Source organism: Triturus cristatus, chromosome 10 (assembly GCF_964204655.1).
Source record: "Triturus cristatus chromosome 10, aTriCri1.1, whole genome shotgun sequence".
In the NCBI taxonomy this organism is placed as follows: domain Eukaryota; kingdom Metazoa; phylum Chordata; class Amphibia; order Caudata; family Salamandridae; genus Triturus; species Triturus cristatus.
Genome location: NC_140593.1, coordinates 75,959,122 through 75,981,427, shown reverse-complemented (window position 1 = coordinate 75,981,427; position 22,306 = coordinate 75,959,122).

Here is a 22,306-nt window from a genome sequence, read left to right as displayed (position 1 = left end):
CAGGGAAGCGGGGCCACGCAGCCCCCTTCCTGAAATGTAAACAAAATAAAAACGAGGCTATGCCCCGGGGGATGGGTCCCCGGGGCCAATACTGGCCTCAGGAGGAGGACCCTTCCCCCCAAAAAACAGACTGGCAAGGCCCCGGGGACCCATGCCCCGGGGCCTTGCCAGTCTGAAGTGGCCCAGGGGAGGGGGGCACACCACCCCCCCGGAATTAAAAAAAAAATAATAGAAAACAAGACCAGGCCCTGGGGAATGGGGCCTATTTTTTTTTTTTTTTAATAAAGGAAGAAATAAATGCTCAGGCCCTGGGGGATGGGGTCCCCCGTGCCCAAAAAATACTAAAAGAAGGGGGGCCACACAGCCCCCCTTCTAAAAATATTTTTTTTTAAAGAAAAGCCATCATCTCGCCGGAGGCCCCACCCACTCCCTGCAGCACTCTGCATACGCGCCCCCTGGCACGTTGTAAGTTGGGGGATTAAGCCCCCGGACCCTAAGAGTCCCTGGGGACCAACTAGGCCACCAGGAACCTCCTGTAAGCCCCACACAGTAGGATTGCTGAGAGGTGTTACGAGGCCATGCCCCTTTTTACACCACTCTGCAAACATGCCTCTTAGCGCCCCGCTGGTGGGGTGATGAGGTCCCCTTGTGTCCTGATGACCTCAGGACTGAAGTGGACTTTATCCTCCGAGCAGAAGTGCACCAGATGGGGAGTTTGCAGAGTGGTGTAATAAGGGGGCGTGGCCTCAGACAACTCTCAGCAATCCAGCAGTATGGGGCTTACTGGAGGTAACCGGTGGGCTAGTTGGCCCCCAGGGATCCTCAGGAGGCAAGGGGACTTCGCCCCCCAACCAAGAGCGCACCAAGAGGTGCGTTTGCAGAGTGGTGGACAAAGGGGGTGTGGCCTGACCTCTCAGTTTCACCACTGTGTGGGGCTTACTGGAGGTAACAGGTAGGCTAGTTGGCCCCTAAGGACCCCCAGCAGCGAAGTGGACTTTAATCCCCATGCAAGAGCACACCAGGGAGCGCGTTTGCAGAGTGGTGGGGAAAGGGGATGTGGTCTGCTATGAGAACTTAGCAATGCTGCTGTGTGGGACTTACTGAAGGTAATAGGAGGGGTAGGTGGCCCACAAGGTTCTCCTTGGGGGCCAACTACCTCTCCTGTTGCCTCCACTAAGTCCCACACAGTGGGATTGCTGAGAGGTCTTCGAATGCCACGCACCCCCTTTCTCAACTTTGCAAACGTGCCTCCTGGCACAGTACTGGTTGGGGGATGAAGTCCACTTTACTCCTGGGGGACTTTGGGGGCCAAGAAGCCCTCCAGGTACCTCCTGTAAGCCCTACACAGCGGAATTCCCAAGCGCTGGTTGGAGGCCCAGCCCCGTTTCTCCACCACTCTGCAAACACGACTACCAGTTAAAGAAGCATTTGTAATGTAATAGGTCTCGCCTTTGCAAGAGTTAGAGCTATTGGCGTTATAAATCTAAAAGTTTTTTACTAATGGTTTTTGGAGTGGAGTGGATGTACTTTGTGTGTAGTCAGCTCTTAATTTGTGCCGGGGCTTTCCGGTGCTCAGCACCAACACTTATTTCACTGGGCCGGGTCTATATGATTTTTAACCTCCGGCAGATCGATGGCTCGGTAATTATTTTAATACATTTCTGCTCTCCTTTTGTGGCTGCTGCCTGGTATGCCGCCTGGTATGTCCTCATAGGAAGTCCCTCCCTGGTCCATGCATACTGCAAGAGCATCGTCATCACGTTAGTGATGTCACGTCCGCAGATTGCGTATATCTTTTACGGAAAATTGTTTAATTTCGGTTGAAGAATGGCCGAGGGCGGGCTTTTGGCCAAGCTGGGGCACGGCATGCTGGAAGTGTGCAGGATTGTCAATAAACGTTTTAACACCCAGGAGAAGTGAGTATACACAAATGCCAGCGCCCGCAATTAATACAGGTATCATTTTTATATATTCAATTTACCTGCTGCTTAAAAGCAACTAAAGCCGCAGTACTACTCCAAGTTCCACCACGTCACCACCCTGGACGAGAAAGAGAGCACTGTGATGGCAATCCCGCCATCGCCATCTGCAACTACAACCGGTTCCTCGGCCATCACCAAAAAATGACATTCTGTGGGCTGGCCAGCTCCTGTGCTTAGAGGACGAGGAGAGCTACGGTGACTACTTGCAGGCCCTAGGCCTTGCCGACAACTCCCCCAAATCGGCAAGTCATTCAGCATGTGGGACTTCTTCTAGCACACAGGCCACAACATGGAGGACATGCTGCTCTGCTGCCAGTACTGAAATGACGAATGCGGCGCTGTGAACTTCACCACCGTGAGTAGCCATGTACCGCCGAAAAACGTAATGCATATGCATGTAGGTTTATTAATCTGCATACACAGGTGAGCCCTAGCTTCCTTGGGTTACCTGTCTCGCACTATGGAGCAGGTCAGGCCTTAAGCACTAGTATGCCACAGTTGTCAACAGTCCATTAGCCACAGTTATCAAAAAAGTCAGTAAGCCAGAGGCATATTCTTTGTAAAGGAAAAAATGAGCAACAAACCTAAAGTGCGCGGACAATGAAATGGATTGAAGAAAACATAGCGTTTCTAGCACTAAATGTCGAGAGTTTATGATCTGAAACGGTAAAGCTGGCGAAGCTACAATAGGGAAATAATGAGAACGGTGTTATTGTCTGTGTGCAGTGCTCTTCAGTTGCAGTTTAGCTGAGGGAACAGAAGTGGGTGTTCTGATGGTTACATTGGTGGACAGGACAGCATCAAGGTGTACACTGACAATGTGCATTCTTAGAGGAAGCTACCTTCTTGCCTTTGGTAATTCCTTAATTTGAGCTGGTGGTTTTTGGTGCTCAGCACCGTTTCTTTTCAAGAGCACCAATTAAGGACATTTATGCACAAGGAGATGAAGTGATTTGCTCAGAAAGAGGATGTTGAGCCGACCCCAGAATCGAACACCTGCTGCCAAGTCGGCAGCTCTGGCCATTACGCCACATACTCTCAACACTTTTGTGGTTGTTCTATTTTAGACAGGGCTAACATGGGAAAGGGGCTGGTGCAAGCTTCCTCCTGGCGAGAGCCCCGGCACTAAATATTTACAAATTAAACACTGTTTGTAGTGGAATTATGTGGTATGTTGTGCAGTAAAATTATGTGGATAGAAAGAATGTGGTATTTAGGGGTATATTCACAAAGACGGGCGATAACTATCGCCATCGTCAGTCATCGCAAGAAAAGAAAAGTTAACGCTGCCTAACCCTTATTAATATCGCAATGTTAGAGGGCTATTTTCAAGCCCGCAGTACCTGGCGATAGTAACAGGGAAGAGGTGTCAAAACCCACGTACTAATCATCGCGAAGGCGAATTAAAATCCTGTGTTAGCCGGCGATACGTTGTGAATGGCCAGTTATCGGCTGAGAAGTCTCATCATCACTACTTTTAGCTCCTGGCCCAACACTGCCCCTGCTGAAAGCCAGGTGTCACTGTGAGACTGGCAGCATGGTGACCGCGGCAATCAGCTTCCTCGAAGTCTGACCATTTGTTTTAACCAAAAACACTTTCATTTTAGTGGTGAGAGAGACGTGTTTCGGCAGGTAACCTGCCTTTATCAATATAAAAACCGCCATGTGATACATGTATATTACTTACTGGTGGTCGCCAGTAGGAAGTTATAGTTAGGACCCAGTTTCCATAGGAAAAGCCTTTTTTTACTTGCCTATAACTTTGGCACTGTTTGACAAATCTTCACAAAACTTCTCAAAAAACATGCCCTACTGTTTCTAGTGCATGGAAAGTTTCAGGGTGATCCGTTAAGTGGGTGGGGGCAAGAAAAAGGGGAGCTAAAAAAAGTGAGTTTCCCATGTTCATTGGCTTAGAGATTTTAGACACGACTACAACCCGAATCTCTGAATGGAATTACACCAAATTTGGCAGAAAGCTAGATCAGAGCAGCTTTCTGGCAGAGTAGATGTTGCCTGACCCCAAGGGTGCAATTTAGGGGTCTGTGAGGGACCCTTCATGGGATGAAAATGTCCTCAAATAAGTTTTTCCCCCCAAATGCATAACTTTGTGGATGTGTCGTGACATGAGTGACTTTGGTGATGCACCACTACGCGCGGCCACCATTTTATATCTCAGGGAATGGTCCTGGTATGTGAAATTTGTAGAGAAATGTCAAGAATGTTTCAGGGTAGAGGTACCCTGACCCCATGAGTGTTTTAAAAGGGTCTGTGAGAGACCCCTGATGGCAAGAAAATGCTCTCAAACTGTTTTTTTTCCACAGGTGAGAATATGGGAATTATGTTCAAAGCTCATTGTGGCCCCATGTACAACCATGGCAGATTCACAAATTAGGCTGAAAAATAAAAAGTATATACTCACATAGTCACTCAGAGACTCATGCACCCATTCTCAAACCCACTCAGACACTCTCACACCCACTGACAGACCAATTTAGACACTCACACACTCACTCACACACCCACTCATACACTCATGCACCCACTTATACACCCACTCGTACAGTCACACTCCCACTCACAGATCCACTCAGAGACTCACTCCCACTTACAGATCATCTCAGACAGTCACACACCCACTCACAGACCCATACAGATACTCTCTCACCCTCTCAAATACTCACTCAGACACCTACTCATAGACCCACTCAGACACTCCCACACCTACTCACACACCCACTCAGAGAGTCACACACCCACTCACAAACACTAACATACCCAGTTACAGACCCACATAGAAAATTATCCACCCACTTACAGACCCACTCACCTACTTCTAGATCCACTAAGACACTCGCACACCCACTCACAGAACCACTAAGACACTCACACCCACTCACAGACACACTCAGACAATCACACGCTCATATGGTCACTTACACCTACTCAGCAACACATACAGCCACTCACACACCCATCCTCTAAGGATACAGTTAACATTTTTTTATAAAACATTGGAAATTCACTAAAATAACAAAGGTTACAAGGATGGTATAGTTAGGAAATACCAATAAAAAACCATAAAAATTCACTGAAAAAAGCAAAGGTTATAGGACGTTATAGTTAGGAAATAGAATTTTAAAAAACGTTAGAAATTCACTGAAAAAAACAAAGATTACAGGGACATTATAGTTAGGCTCAGATTTCAGACCACAAAACCATAGAGATTCAGCAGTTATAGTTATCTGAGGTAACTATAACTTACACACCCTCAATGCACTGCTCACATATTACTTCACTCATGACATGGTCAGTGACATCACTGATGACATCTGATTACATTTTATAATAGAGAGATTTGATCAATGGCTTTGGGTATAGCTTTGATCAGTGAGCCAATCAGGCCTGTATCGTTCATCATTCACTTGTCACCATAACCAACCCAGGCCTACTATATAGAGCATATGCTTTCCAACAAGGCAACAATCAGGCATACAGTCACACAATTTAGAAATGTAAAGAACATAACAGTTAGCAAAACAAAATACTAGGTTTCCTAAGAGGGCCGAACAATGATTATCATAGTGCTAATCTTCTAACCCCACTGTTTGTCAGAGGGAGCAATCAACACTAAAATCCTTGCCTACTTTGGAAAACTGTGAGATTCCATGTAAAATATTTCCACTCTGCAGATTTTTCATACAGTGATGACAATCCACCCTTAAATGTCAATTGACTTTTACTTAGCATTTTCACAGTAAATAAGTCATGCCTTCTGGCTTTATGGTAACTTTTCTTAGTAAAAAGATCTAGCTTATACCTTTGGTCATTGGCTTGCCACCATAAGCAACAAAGCCCAGCTGTATTAAGCATAACCTTTCACAACTAGACAATATTTGTAAGACATTGGAGTATTAGTTGAAGGAAGTGAGAACCCACCTCAAATATTATCACAATCCTTGTCAGGGTGAAACACTAAAGTCACTAATTGAGCCTGTGCTTAACCCTTAATCTACAAGTACTAATGTTGCTGTTCAGAAAAGTACATTACATACACAGGTTAGAAAGGTGTTACTCACTTGGTAAAAAAGTGCTTCTTACACATATTTAGAAATGCCTGTATGCCTGTATAACTTTAGATGCATATGGTTGTCTTCTTATCTTTCCTCGGGGTCCAAAACTCACCGTATGTGCACCCAATTCAGTTACCCCAATTATTTGGAATCAAAGAGATAATCAACAAATGTGCTATAATGTTGTTGACACCGTATTTTGACCCTCTGAAAGGTGTAGTGCTTCAGTCTTCAACAGGATGAGACCTTACCAAAAGTAATTATCCAAGGCAAAGGTGCTTCGAAGTTCTCACCCAAATGAGGGTACAACTCGAAGGGTGGCACGACATGTCCATTTAGAAGCGCATTATCCGAGCCTCTGGGGCTGGTTAAATATACTTTTATTGCACTTCGGTGAAATGGCAGCAATCTGTTCTGGTGGGACCAGTCCACAACTCACCTGCATCACGAGCAGTGGACAGGACAGCTGGAAAGAAGGATGGGAGCTTCTTTAGAGAGTGGCAGTACCTTCCTCCTTCAATGCAAAAAAAGGGCGGGCTGGTTAGGTGGTCTGCTCTTCCTAAGGCGACACCAAGGATCATCACTGCTCACATGCCAGCCACAGAGTTGGCCATCTTCAGCTGAATAGGTAACAGAAACAGAAAAATAACCCTTACAATTAGCCTCCCAGGGAAATCCGCGGCTTCAGCACATAATGAGGGACCATTTTGGAAGAATGTAAGCCTCTGGGACATAGAGGCAAGTTTCTTCGACTGGTTGAGTGGAGGTGAGGCGGAGCTGCGGCAAATTTGGCAGCTTCACTCTCCACCATTTCCAAAACGTGGGGATGTGCTGTATTTACAATAATACGGGGTACTCATGGGTTTTCTCTAGCACTGGCACTGAAAATACCTGCCTTGCACCCACACAGACATGTTTGCTCCATAGTGCATGTGTGCCTGCGTTGCAGTGATGATTCTTTATGTGCAGGAAGGTGTCCCTTCCTGCACATAAACAATTATTAATGGCATTGTATTCTTTCTAGGTGTGCTGCAGAATGTAGCACACATAGAAAAAGCAACAACGAGGAGAAATAAAAGTTTTTCTCCTTGTTGCGCCTAATGCCTGCTATTGCATGGCATTAGTACTGCAGCAGATTTACACCTCCTTGAAATCTGGGGCAGCGTCAAAAAGCAATTTGTGTTGCGGAGGAATGCTCACTGCAACTCCCATTGCACGCCCCTTTCACGCAGATACTTTGTAAATATGCTGCGGGGCATTGCAGCACCGGAACGTAAAAAAAGTGATGTTCCACTGGCACAATCCCCTTGTAAATAGGTTTCTAAGCGAAATCAGTGTCTGTTCCGGGAGGAGAACTTGCACGTATAGAAGACCAGAATAGACCGAAGGGGTTATTGCTGTACTAGTGAGGATGGGGGATGCAGAAACAAAGGTGAGGGGGCTTGTGATGACCTCCTCGATGGATCTACTATGACCTCTCAACAGAAGCATTAGGAGCAGTCACCCTCCGACACAAGTTTCACACCAGCAGTTCTGCTCTGACTTCAACAAATCGGAAAGTAAATAATGGAAATAAGGTTTATGAGGTGTGTATGCCGGTAAAGGTTTTCCAAATTTTTTCAAGGAATGACAAAAACAAACGTATGATATTAAAACATAGAATGAGTCCTTAGCTGCTAGAACAGAGCTCCTGGATAACTCGATGGGCAGAATCCAATTGTCCTCTAGGGTCTTCCATCGGGAAATAAGAGTGCAGACCCACGCTGAATTCGGCAAACTTGGTCCTAGCACATATGGGGTTCGACCCCGAAGAAGACCTGACGTATGAACAGCAAAGGGACAAGCGCCTGACACAGTGGGCGTGTCTCATATTAACACTCAGAGGCAGGATCCCAGGTACAAAGAGACAAATTTAGAGTCGTTTTTGTATCTTTTCAGCACAGTGAATACTCCGTGCAGCAGGGTAGCACTTACCTTGTTCATGTGTGATGACCTGGTAGTTGATTTGTCCATGGTAATAGCAAGGTAGTTGAACATTTACTCTCTCTGTGAAGGGACCCCTTTCATACTAAAACCACCTCTGTAATGTTTATGGGAACTGAGGATCATACACTTTGTTTTTGACAAATTGACTTCAAGGCGCCTCTCATCGCAAAAAAAGCGTGAATTTATTCAGCAGGTTTTGTAAACCCAATGGGGCGCGAGAAATCAGTAGGGTGTCGTCAGCGAATAAAAATGCTGGTATGGGACTACCACAGAGTCTGGGGGAGTCATGGGTCCAGTCGAGCAAGTATTTAAGTACACCATTAATATACAGTGAAAATAAGGTCACGGCTAGCACACAACCTTAACAGACTCTTCGCTCGATTGGGATGCGTTTGGTTAGCTCCCCCTTTGGAGCCCATCTCAGCTGAGCATAGTTGGATGGATGCAATCTCATTATTACATTTAGCAAAGCTGGGTCCATCCCCATCTGACTCAAAACTAACCACAGTTGATTCCTGGGTACTGAATAAAGGCCGTTTTGAGGTCTACATGTGGGGATGGTCCCTGGTTAACATATGGTTCCTGCTCGCTCCTGCAAGGGAAACAAGCGCAGGCCCCCTCCTCTCTCCCCTCCCCCTGCTGCCTCCTCCTCTCCTTCGCAAACTTATTTTTTTTACATTCAGCGCGAGGCACGCGCGCTTGTCTGTAATTGCGAAGGATTCTAGTTTTCAATCCATTTTACCTGGAGATGCTCGCCATGTCGATCTTGTTAGCCAGGCGCCTTCAGTGCAATTCATTGAATAATGTACCTGCCACTCAGTGATCGCTTGATTCTGTGTGCAAGCTGTGAGTGGACCTTGGACTGTCTGAGCGCCTCGGTACCTGGTGGGGAAACTATGATGACAGGAAATGGCTTATCTCCACGTCTGCTGAAACAATGTTTACAAATGAAATACATACCATGTATCGACAAATTGATTGTCCTGTAGTATGGATTTTCAGTTTCAGTCAATGTCACGGTTAGTACAGTTGGTTAGAGCGTGGTGTTGATAACCGCCATGACAAGGGTTCAATCCCTGTGTTGCCAGTTTGTTTCCCTCCCTTTTCCTTTGTAGGTTCTCCACATAAAAAAAGCTAGATTCACAGTGCAGGGTGCTTAAAGTGGCACACCAGAGTGAGGAGTGTTGTTTATTTTGGTAAATAACCGTGTGATGTGGTGGCTGGAGTTTGACAATGATTGTAATTGGTGCAGGGGTGGATGCTTCAATTGTTACAGCTGACAAGAGTAGCTAACACCAGCCTCCTCTGTGTTTTTATGGGACTCTCAACCGGCACTTCAAGGGCTGTTTACCTCATGGGGTCCCACGACAACAGATCCCACCTTCTTTCTGAGACTGCCTGACGGCTTCCTCGGCTGTACCAGGAAAACTAAAATGTGTTCTTTGGTGAGAAAGTGACGCCTGCAACGCAACTGGTGCTCATGTAAAGCGCTCTGATACCTTCAGATCGAGTTGGCGCTATGTAAAACTGCACAAAAAAATATCTTGTAGTTTTTATCTTTGGAGACGAAGACATTGTATCGAATAAAACATTCAAAACACTTTTGTTTTTTTGTGAGCACACCAGGGCTTTACAGATAGAGCATGTGGCAGTGACCTCTGCACAGCACAGGTGGGGCTGCTAGTGGCCATGAGAAGTTACGTAGACGTTCATATACGTGTCTTGTACATTTTGGTGATCTTTATAACATTTCTTTTTGATTACATTTCGTACTTTCCTCTATGTAAAGCACTTCATCCACCAGTGCATGGTGTTCATGCTTCAAAATATTACAAATGAATACGAATATGTATCTGTACCGATATAAACTTTTCATGAGCCATTTTGTAATTTTTCCATTACTGTATTAGGTTTTTCTCTCCATCTTCTTGTTGGGAACAGGTGAAAAATATCAAGATTTTAGAGTACCAAAAACTACAGCACATGACATTTACAACAGGAAATAGGATAAAGTGGACAGGAGAGGTGCACAGGTGGCGCTGTGGCTTTGTTGGTTAAAGCACCTGTCTAGTAAACAGGAGATCATGAGTTCGAATCTCAGCAGTGCTTTCCTTTTTCCAGACAAACTACTTGCACTTAATCCGTGTTTCCTATGGGAGCATATGGGTTTAAGTGGGCAACAGTGGGGGTGATGCTGCTATCTGTATCAAAAGCGTTTATTTCTCAGGCACCGTCATGTCTTAAATAATGGGCTCTTTTATGGCTTAATAAGTTAATACGTTCTAAGTGTGCACAACACCATATGCACTTAAATGACTGTAAATAATTTAAAAGAAGTGGCCCGAGAAACGATTTTGACCTACGGCTGGATTATTAGTAACTGCATTTTACTGGCTCTGCCATCTGCACTACAAGCCTCCATTCTAGATGTATTGCTCAGTTTTAAAACGTGCCCTTTGTACGACTCAATAAGTTGCAAGTTTGCACTGCGCCATATGCACTTTAACTGCTCGATGACTGCAGATGATCTAATCGACTCACAAATGAATTTAGGCAGAGATTGTTGGGTAGTGGGGTTTAGGAAATACTCGCGCCACACTTTATTACTCTAGAGATGCAAGAATTATACTCATGTTTCGGGGGTCACATTGTAGGCCTTATCTGTTTGTTTTTCTAAACTTAATATATTTTGTTGTTTGGGAAAACTTTAAAAGGTTTAAATGAACATAGCTCACAAAAACGATATTTAAAAATGTGTAGCTACTACTGGTGTGTGGGAGGGGGGTTAGTGCATTTCTAAACTTGATTTTAACTTTTCAACATGCTGCACAGCAGGCACGCTGCTGCACAACACAGCTTAAAGACATTGGCAAAGCCAATAGCTCGGACTAAACACTTACAAGGTTCCAAAGGCGAGACCTATTGGCTATACCAGTGCTTGCTATACACTGGTATCACTGCTGCACCTCACTATGTTTCTGGAATATTTTCACCATCCAGTGTCCTATTTGACATTTTGTTAATGTATGGAACCACGACTTTCTGTTCTCGATATAGGTCGCCTGGGATTCCATCGAGGCCTAAGATGGCCAATGGCTCTGCGTGGATCATCCAGAGTGAAAGTCAGTGCTGGGACATCAGCAGCCCTGCTGGTGGGTGGTGCTATTGGGCTTACATTAGGCTGGGATATTTGCTCACTTGAGACTGAGGTATCACTGCACAATGTGCTGAAAGGCATTACCCTGCTATGAGCTGGTATATGATGTTACGTAAAGTTTGTGAGTGTAGAGTCGGCGTCAGCTACTATGTGCCAAAAGGATTTAGGGGCTTATTTACAAGCCACTTGCTCTGCTGTAACATCGCTTTTTCCCATATTAAAAGTGACGCCCTGGCGGCGCAAGGGGCGGGTAATAAGCCCCTTAGAGTCCCTTATCCGAAGTGTTTTAAGCGGATCCTACTGGCTTTCATCGATTCCCGTTTGGTTTTGGTGATGGTGTCTCTATAGCTTCCTCTCAATACTCTATGTATATCCCCTTGTTTTAGGGCCGCTAATAGTGCAGTTTTTGCCTTTTTACAATGAGCGTTAACCAAGGGGATGGATTCATGCTAGGTGGGCTAGTGTGTTTGTTTTCTATCGTAAACTCACATAAAGGTAACCGGATGGTCTATCTACTGATCTCACAACAATGTGTGATATATGCTAGGGAGCGGACAACTGTATTTGTTAATACGAGGATTTGTATTTGTTTTCTATAGCTCATAACATACTTAAAGAACTTAATAGATTCAAATGCACTCCCATAAAGTGGTCCTTGGAGTCAGGTTTATTGAACAAAGAGCCAACAAGTGGAATAAAGTGTTAGAGATTGATGCCATTATGTCTGAATTGTTCAAAAGTTTCCCCCATCTAATTGCTCTCCTGTTGTTGCTAGTTATGAATGCTCCTACAGAGTGATCATAGATCCAGCTGTGGCTGTGGGGAGTGTAGTGTTAATAGACAGGTGTCAAAGATTGTGCTCACTGTCTTCCCTACTGTACACCTTGAAGTCAGACCTTGAATGCCTTAGATCTGGATCCAAAGAAATGCAGTCTATCCTATTCTTTGTCTCTGAGACAATCTAATTTAGCTCTTCCATTGCAGACACCTACACCAGATGTAAATGTCAAAGTGCTGAGTTGCATTGCCATTGTAGACCATTTTTTTAACTGCTCAGCGTCCAATCTCTGAATATCTCTTGCTTTATCCTCCAGTTCCATGATGGAATCGATACGGGGAATAGGTTCAAAGGAGACATTAAAGTCCCCAGCAATGACCAATGGGGAATGCAAGGAACTATTAGACAGGATGTGATCTCATTGGGATAGTATGGGCGATTCCTTATGTAAGATCCCTGGTCGGTTGTAGACGTTTTACAGATTAATACAAAAGCTGTTGGATCCTTTGACAGTCAGCCCATTTATGTTGACACAATCAGAATGGATTTGTCTCACAGTCAAATTTAAAGCAACCCAAACCCATATCAAAATACCCCCACCGACCTCGAGGATAGACCTTCAATACTGTAGTTGGCATGTGCATTTATAACCACTGGAGACAATGACCAAGATTTTGTTCCGCAGCCCTGAAACCTTCCAAGAACGTAAATGCAGTTCCGCTAAGGATGCTGATGGCGACTGTAGGAGGCCGATTTAGTATATGGTGCACACCTATGTAAGTGGGCACCCTGCACTAATCCAGACAACCCTTATGGTGATTTAAGAATCTTAGACAACCTTAGAAAGCTCGCTAAGTGGTAGCTGTGGAGAGCAGCCTTCCAGCTTACTCCAGAAGGTGTGTTAAGCAGCTTGTTTTTCCAGATCTAATCATGTCATGTAGGTTAAACAAAGAAGAATCACACAGAGTATCTATAAAAATATGTCTGTTTATTATACAACACTCACTTACACATTGGTATATTTCCTACCCGAAGATATGAACATAAATACACAAGAATACTTCAATTGCAATAGGTAAGTAAGCACAATACACAGTGGTCTACAGGGGGAGACCAAACCACATACTAAGAAAGTGGAATATGAACTGTGACCAAAGTCGGGACTGGGACCAGGAGACCCAGAAGAGCTGAGGACACAAGGAACTACCCAAGGTAAGTACAGAGGAATCCCACGGAGGCTGTGTACAGTGTGGAAACACAGCTGTGTACTCAGAAGAAGTCAACGGGAAAGTTGCTGGTGCCGTTTTGAAGTAGAAGGATCCTTCCCAGTGGACCCTGAATTAACCCAGTGGAAGACAGAAGGTTGGAGAGTCACCCCATCCGTGGATACCCCAGTAACCAACATGCCTACACCAGGGAAGCTGGGTGCATAGGTGCGAAGTGATGTTGGAAACCCCCACAATGGAGGACTTCAGTAAAGATGCCATTGGTGAAGACAGTGCAAGAGTCCAGTGGAATCCAAGGGTGGATTCTTGAAGAGTAGAACCTGTTGAGGGGATAGAGTCTATGCCACTCACTGGTGACCAGGCGGCACGGAGGAGCAATACCGGATGAATCAGGAGGGATGGCGTGACCGTGTCGCTGCAGCTGTGAGGACCAGGCGATGGTGAGGAAGACCAGGAGCCGTGCACGAGTTGTCCTACATTGGAAGTCGAGAACCAGGGGGTCGGTGTCCGGTGGGAGCACCAAAAAGCCTTGGCAGCTGCAATAGGCATGGAAAGTGAAGAAGGAGCAACGTTGGGGCCAGCAAGGTCCAAGGGACTCATCACGTCCAGAAGAATCAGAGCAGGTCCCAAGCAAGCAGGGGAGTCCACTAAAGCAGGAGAAGACCCTCAAGAGGACCCAGAGGCCAAAGGTACAGGAGTCGCAAGAGGACCTTGAGCAGCTCATCAAATATGAAGGCAGACGGTGCAGAGCAGCTGCTGTGAGAATGCTGATCCTGGCCGGAAGAGATGCTCGAGGCTGGAGCTTCTTGAAGCCCGAAGATCTCAGTAGTGCAGAGCCAACATGCCTTGGCAACGGCAAGTCAGCATGATGCACAGTGGTTCGATCCCAAAGGTTCCGACGAGGGATACTCGCCTAAAAATTGCAGGGAGGACATGTTAGGCCTCAAGGGAGTTGCAGAACTACCACCTGTATTGTTGAGCCTTTTGAAGTCCGTGGGATGTCAGAAGAGGCAGACTGGTCAGCTTTGTTGTGATGCCTGCAGATGCAGGGGAGTGAATCCTTCGCGCCAAGGGAGATTACTTTGGGTGTCCTTGATGCCCACAAGTCTGTTGAAGATCCTGGAAGAAACACAGGCACAGATGATGAAGAAGACTTGCAGAACAGTGAGACGAGGAGCAGTAGGAGTCTTCCTTTATGCAGTCTTGGTTCCAGGTGAAGTCCAAGTGTCCAGAGGGTCGAACAGTGACGTGGTTTCAGGCTTTATTCTTGTCCCACAATGAATCTGAGGACCCACCCAGAGGTAAGGACAGCGGGAGGATACTCCCATGTCATTTGTCCAGTTTCGCACCAGAGTGGGAGCCAAGGGCTCCCTTAACTGGATCACACCAGAGTATGCAAGAAGGACACCAAGTGTGCCCAACAAAGCAGTCTGGTGGCACTGGCAAGCGTCCCCACTCCAGCCCAATACAATAAGTCCTGTCTGGGAGGTGGTCACACCTCCCTGTGACAGGAACACTATTGTTCTACCTTCCCCGGCTTCAGCTTAGCTCAGCAGCACAAGGGCAGAATAGTGTCTTGGGTCGGCAGCAACACTAACTTGCTGGCAGACTTTGGAAGGCTGTTACCGGGAGTACTGGGGGCTTCCCAGAGGAGCACCCCAGTGCCTGAATCATACCCCCAACACCGGTAAGGGTGTTGGGGCATGATTCCAACATGTTTGAAACCAAACATGCCCAGGTACGGCAGAGCAATATACAGTTAGCCATGGCGTAATGACGGATGGCCACTATATGTATTAAAATGGCTGACTGCACTTACAAAGCCTTGAGAATCGACTCTGGGGTTTCTAGGGGTGTCCTGCTCATGCCGAGGCACCCTCACACTTACAACCCACCACCATGCCTTCAGGATTTAAAGATCTGCCTTAGGGGTGACTAATAGGTTTTAAGTGTAGTGACCTCAGATATAAGAAAACTTATATCTGTCATAAGAGTTGCTAGCACCAGCTCACACAGGTTGCAATGGCAGGCCTGTCGTCACAGTTTGAGTGGTCTCTCATGAGTGGCAAAATACATGCTGCAACCCACGGGAAACTCCTGGTACAGCACTACCATATACTAGGGATTTATAGGGGTATACCAGTAGCCAATTGTGGAGGTACAAAAGTACTTACCATAGTCAAATTTAGGGAGAAAGCACAGTGACTGGGGTCCTGATTAGCAGGATCCCTGTCAGACTAGTCAAAAACACTCTGGCACCAGGCAAAAAGTCCCTGGGACAGACATGCTTATTGGTAGAGTGGCTATTTCATTCACCATATGCAGGTTATGTTTGAGTTGAACTTGTCCTGGTTTATTTGCAGCACTACGGGCCATAGGTAATGCAAGTTCTTTTGAGATTAGAGATCCGTTCCCAGATACTTCCAGGGCAACACTCCCAGGTTTCATTTGCTGCACACTCGTCTTCAATTGAATATTGGAGTCTATCAAAGATTTGTCCGTGCCTCCGCAGTCAACAACCGCTCAACTAACGCCTGACCATTTAGGGTTAGTTTTATGACGTCATACTTTTTTTTGTCCGCTGGTTTGCTAGTGGCTGGGATCATATCCTCGAAAATGATGGCCCTGCATTGACGTTTGGATTGAATCCAATGTGTGACTTTTTAATAAGGGACTGCATGCTCCTTTTGACCATCTACCAGCTTAGGGACATTTGTCGTATAGATCTCAGATATCTCAGGAAAATAGGTGCAGGCGACTTGTCTTTACGGCTATAGATGGGCATCTCCTCCACAGATGTTGGGCCACCGGAACAGCATTGATGAGTACCAATCCAATGACTGTCCCCCGGTCCCTTAATCTAGCTGGGAGCCACCTGTCCGGCATGTGTCCTGCATAAATGGCCTCTTTGCATAGAGGGGGATGGGGAAATCGGTGGCTGTGCTAAACATGTGATTGTGTTTTTTTTTTCGGATACTGTTTATTGGAGCAGGTGGATGGAAGGTCCCCAGCTCCTTTGTTAGAGGATGGAGTGTTGACATGTTGTCCATCCGGGGCAGCGCTCTCTAACAATGGGTTCAAGAAAGGCCCAGGGCTGAACTTTTGATAAGTGGGGGCCGCCAATGAATTCAGATTAGAGTGCACGTTTGGAGCTGCTTTGATAACCTCCTGATTGCTCCTTAGTTTGACATTTAACAGATCAATAGTCTCCTTGATTTGAGCGAACTCTGTTTTCAGGAATCTCATTATAGATTGTAACTGCCCAGAATCTAAGATTGTGGAACCACTGCCAGAGGCTGGAGGCTGCTTGACGCTCATCCCACATGGGGGGATCATCTGTAGTGCAAGTTCAGCTCCTCTCGAGGGCTGTCCCTATTTATCTTGTGTGTGGCTTAATGGATTGCAAGGCTGGGCACCGTCAGGGAAGCCTGATGGCGCCTTGGAAGAGTCGTTGTTGTGCTCTTACGAGAGTCACTCTGGGGCATATTATCAAGCGAGGCGATAAAATTTTCGCCGCTTTAGCGGCAGAAAACTGCCGCTAAAACGTCGATAATGGGCTTTATAATATGCTCTATGGAATTCCAATTGAAGCCCATGTTAAATGTGAAGGACGTCTAACATGGGCTTCTATTTGAATTCTCTGCGGCATATTATCAATCCCATTATCAACGTTTTAGAGGCAGTTTTCTGCCGCTAAAGCGGCGATAATTTTATCGCCTGGCTTGATAATATGCCCCTCTGTTTCTTAGCAAAGGTGTGTTTCTTTTCTCTTTGTCTCGTGTGTTTTCCTGAATAGAAATGAGTGATTTAACTTATCAGGCTGTTTCCTGTCTTGATTGCGCATTCTCTCTCCCTCCATGATTAGCTCGTCAGTTTCGCTCACGGTGCAGTTCTCAGATGAGTGCCCAGCTGTTTTGCCCCCTTCCAATGTGCTAATGGGGTCTCAGTTGCCTTTTGCCTCCCATGATTAGCTGCTTTGAGTGGCCGAGAATTGACAATAATAACTCTAGGGAGCAGGTAAAAAGCTGGGTGGGTAAAGGACCCCCTGGGTTGATGCCAGGAGTATTCAGAAACAGTAGCAGCCCTTACTGCATTAGTAGTTGAGAGCGGGTTACTTCAGCAAACCTGTTCCAATGCTGGAGCCAGGGGGGGCGGCCCTGCCCCGGCTCTTTCAGGTGCAGACGGGCACAGGACAGGTCTGGGCTTTGCCCAGGCGTGGCCCGTGCGCATCCCATGCAGCAGGGTTGTTGGGCACACTCTCTAGCGCTCACGATCACAAGGCACAAGGGCTTGGCTCCTCCACTACTCGCCACAAAGAACAAAGAATTCTGGGGCTGGTAGTCCCCTCACTGCCCCCTGTGTTTCCAACGCATCGGGGTTGTTGGGCTCGCTTTATAGCGCTTTATAGCGCTTACAATCACGAGAGCTTGGCTCCTCTGCCCCTCGCCACAAAGAATTCTGGGGCTGGTAGTCCCCTCACTGCCCCCTGTGTTTCCAACGCATCGGGGTTGTTGGGCTCGCTTTATAGCGCTTACAATCACGAGAGCTTGGCTCCTCTGCCCCTCGCCACAAAGAATTCTGGGGCTGGTAGTCCCCCTCGCTGCCTCCTGTGAGCCATACAAGCATAAGATACAGCCTAAAACTTGCCAATTAAAATATATACTAGCATGCCATACAGGAGTGCAGTTAGAAATGCACTTAATTGTGAGGACACTAAAAATAAAATGACACCCTCATGAAGAAGAGCTTCAAATTGGCACAACTTTGATGTGCGGTGAAATAGCAGCTGTCAGATAAACAAAGGCCACGCCAAAGGGTCTTTCAACACCATCAGTGGGAAACAGGAACTGTCAAAGCTGGAATATGCCCTGTGCTAGTACAAAGAATACTAACATCTCAACAAACTCTAAACACAAAGGAAACACCAAAGTAATAAAGAAAAACAAACAAACTGGCGCTGAAGAGCAGCACCTTGTATACCGAAGTGCTCCCTGTGAAAGAGTAAAGTGCAGTCACTCAAAGTGACATTATCAAAAGGCTGAAATGGGCTGAGCCCCTGCCCCCGGCTGTATGCTGTAGTGGGCGGATGCAAACTGTGAATGACACACCAAGAGACCAATGGATGAAGACAGCTGGCTAAAAGCCCCTTTAAACAAATACATCATACATCAGCACCCCGGTTTATTCAGTACATTTTTAGACCAATCCCTGCTAAATACACTAACCCCCTCCTTTGGCCACATTTCTTTCTAATCGGAATTGCGCTTTCTATAAAATGTAAAACTGCGCAGCATATGGCCAGTGACTCCAAAGAAAGTAGAATTCTATAGCCTTCTGTATGAGAACCTGCTCGGAAAGACCTTATATTGAAACTAAATATTTGACTCTTACTGACTTCTACAAAGGACACAAGAGAGTAAAGTGCAAAGTGCTCTGTGTTGTGCAAGAATCACATAGGCAAGGGCAAAGAGCATTAGACCAGCTCCATGGCTGTGGGAAAGCCACCAAGAAGTGCACCTAAGACAGGCGGAGTCTAGTCAGATCAAATCTGTATTGTGGATTCATCAAATAAACAAGATAAAAACAGGGATGATTGCTCACAGTAGTTACATCTGAGTTACTCAATGATTTCTGCTGATTCATTACCTGTAGGCGAAGTAGAGTAGCCCTCGTCACAAAAGCAGTTTTAATGCCAGCTTTAGGTTGATGGGGCATATTTGTAGGATTATCAAACAGTTCAATCAGACCCAATGTCTGAAACATACACGTGAGGTAATTAAACCATGGGATAGTTTGAACATTATCATGAGAAAGACAATATCATGGAGCTAGTAAACTCCAATTCAGGTGTATTCCAAATCTTAGCCCATACCACTGGGGAGTGAGACCAACTCGCTCCTCCACTAGCTCCAGACCGAGTTAAAGTGAAAGAAGAGAGCTGACACAGTTTTTGGTACCATCAGAAGTCTTCTCATGAAGTTATTCTCTATTATCTGGAGCTTAGAGCAGTTGGGGTACAAAATGGCTCCATCTAGACCTTCGACGTGGGGGAGGACAAGACTCGCTCTCCTGCTTCTAGCAATGTGACCTGCTCCCAAATGAAAAACATGTGGCTTGGCTAATTCAGTTTTTGTTCTGCCTGCTGTTCTCTTTGTCTTCTAAAGTGTGTCTATCATGTGTGTCGAGCGTCCTTAAGTTAGTTCCTGTATATTTTCAGATAAGGCCTTTTTGTTTTTGTTTTTTCTTTTTGTTGTGCATTGTGTTTGTAGGCTTCTTTTTTTTTTGCATCTTGGTTACTTTCTCTATTTCCAGCCTCAATACTCTCTCTAACATCCATTTGTCTTCCAAAGCTGAACCTACTAAAAATGCTCCATCCATCACCACCCCCTTTTGTACAGGGTCAGACTGATTTGCATATGGCCATGTCTCATCTGGGGTGGCAGAGTGGCCTAAAGAACGGTGATGGATCAAACCCAGATCTGTTGACTGGGTGTGAGTGTTTGATTGGCTCTGATGCTCCGTCCATCACCACCCCCTTTTGTACCGCTTTGTTCGCCATAAGTTGGCAGGGTATGCTCAGACTTTGAGTCCCTTGCTCACTTTGCCACTGGATTCAAGCAAGCCTGGCTGAATACGGCTGAAATGCCAGAAACCGGTCCTAGGAAGCTTGTTTCCGGTCCAGGGAAGACATGGCTTGGCAGTTCGGGCTGGACTGTTCCCATGAGGCACAGGGTCAGATTGATTTGCATATGGCCATGTCTGAACTGGGGTGGCAGAGTGGGCTAAAGAACGGTGATGGATTAAACCCAGATCTGTTGACTGGGTGTGAGTGTTTGATTGGTTCTGATGCTCCGTCCATCACCACCCCCTTTTGTACCGATTTGTTCGCCATAAGTTGGCAGGGTATGCTCAGACATTGAGTCCCTTGCTCACTTTGCCACTGGATTCAAGCAAGCCTGGCTGAAGACGGCTGAAATGCTAGAAACCGGTCCTAGGAAGCTTGTTTCCGGTCCAGGGAAGACATGGCTTGGCAGTTTGGGTTGGACTGTTCCCATGAGGCACCGGGTCAGACTGATTTGCATATGGCCATGTCTGAACTGATGTGGTGGCAGAGTGGGCTAAAGAATGGTGATGGATCAAACCCAGCTCTGTTGACTGGGTGTGAGTGTTTGATTGGCTCTGATGCTCCGTCCATCACCACCCCCTTTTGTACCACTTTGTTCGCCATAAGTTGGCAGGGTATGCTCAGACTTTCAGTCCCTTGCTCACTTTGCCACTGGATTCAAGCAAGCCTGGCCGAATACGGCTGAAATGCCAGAAACCGGTCCTAGGAAGCTTGTTTCTGGTCCAGGGAAGACATGGCTTGGCAGTTCGGGCTGGACTGTTTCCATGAGGCACAGGGTCAGACTGATTTGCATATGACCATGTCTGAACTGGGGTGGCAGAGTGGGCTAAAGAACAGTGATGGATCAAACCCAGATCTGTTGACTGGGTGTGAGTGTTTGATTGGCTCTGATGCTCCGTCCATCACCACCCCCTTTTGTACCGCTTTGTTCGCCATAAGATGGCAGGGTATGCTCAGACGTTGAGTCCCTTGTTCACTTTGCCACTGGATTCGAGCAAGCCTGGCTGAAGACGGCTGAAATGCCAGAAACCGGTCGTAGGAAGCTTGTTTCCGGTCAAGGGAAGACATGGCTTGGCAGATCGGGCTGGACTGCTCCCATGAGGCACAGGGTCAGACTGATTTGCATATGGCCATGTCTGAACTGGGGTGGCAGAGTGGGCTAAAGAACGGTGATGGATCAAACCCAGATCTGTTGACTGGGTGTGAGTGTTTGATTGTCTCTGATGCTCCGTCCATCACCACCCTCTTTTGTACCTACTAAAAATGTTGTAAGGTTTGTAGCACACCACCTGCAGGGCTATAATGTCAAATATATTTTTGTTCATGATGAATTCGATGACATCTGATACAAAGCTCCATCAATATATGCCTGGTGCCATTAACTCATAGCTTTATTTTTGTCTCTGTGATTTTTTTTCTTTTGTCTGGGATCCCACCTTTGAGCTACAGATAGAGACATATCTTGTTTCCTCAGTAATGTGCTTATTACTTGTTGAAGTACATCTACTGTGATGTGGAGAAATCATACTGTAACTGATGTTGGCAAAAGGTCGTTAACTGGGTGTGACCTGGACCTTTGCTTGTTTGGTTGTTGGTGTACTTTATCTTATAATTGAAAGAAAGGTGTTTCTGTTTTATTGATGGTGTCCCCCCTGCCTGCTATAGGTGTCTCTTTAGCCTTGATTTCATTATTAAACTTTGTGATGGTGTAGTTAGGATGCACCAAGCTTGCGTGTAAGACCAGACTCTGAAGACAGGTGTAAGTCTTTGCTGAAGAAGGACCAAACCTACTTTCTCCTGATCTCTTTAACTTATTATAATGCCCAATTGTTTTATGTTATGGAGAATGGTAGGAGTATTTTGGATACTTCAGACCCATAAATGCGGAACCTCCTCTTTACCTCTCAGAAGTGCCTTCTATCCAATTGGCTGTGCTGTGTTGGCAGAGATGCAGTGTGTGTTAGCTGCTACTCTTGTTTCAGGCCTAGAGACAACCTTAGTTACCAGAATTCTTGTAATCACAAAAATTAATTAAAATGCAGCAGAAACAGGGGCTTTGGACACGCCCTTTTGTTGACATTCTTTGCTGGCACTTGGTCTGTGTTAGGCATCTATGAAGTAGTTTCATTGCTCCTTAATAAAAGAGCCAAGGGGCATATTATCAAGCCAGGCGATAAAATTATTGCCGCTTTAGCGGCAGAAAACTGCTGCTAAAACGGCCATGATGAGTTTGATAATATGCTCTATGGAATTCCAATTGAAGCCCATGTTAGATGTCCTTCACATCTAAAATGGGCTTCAATTGGAATTCCATAGAGCATATTATCAAGCCCATTATCGCCGTTTTAGTGGCAGTTTTCTGCCGCTAAAGCGGCAATAATTTTATCGCCTGGCTTGATAATATGCCCCCTTGTCACTTGTCAAATACAGCATGCACGAGGGACGCTATTTACATTGTGAGCTCTTTGACAAATACAATAGG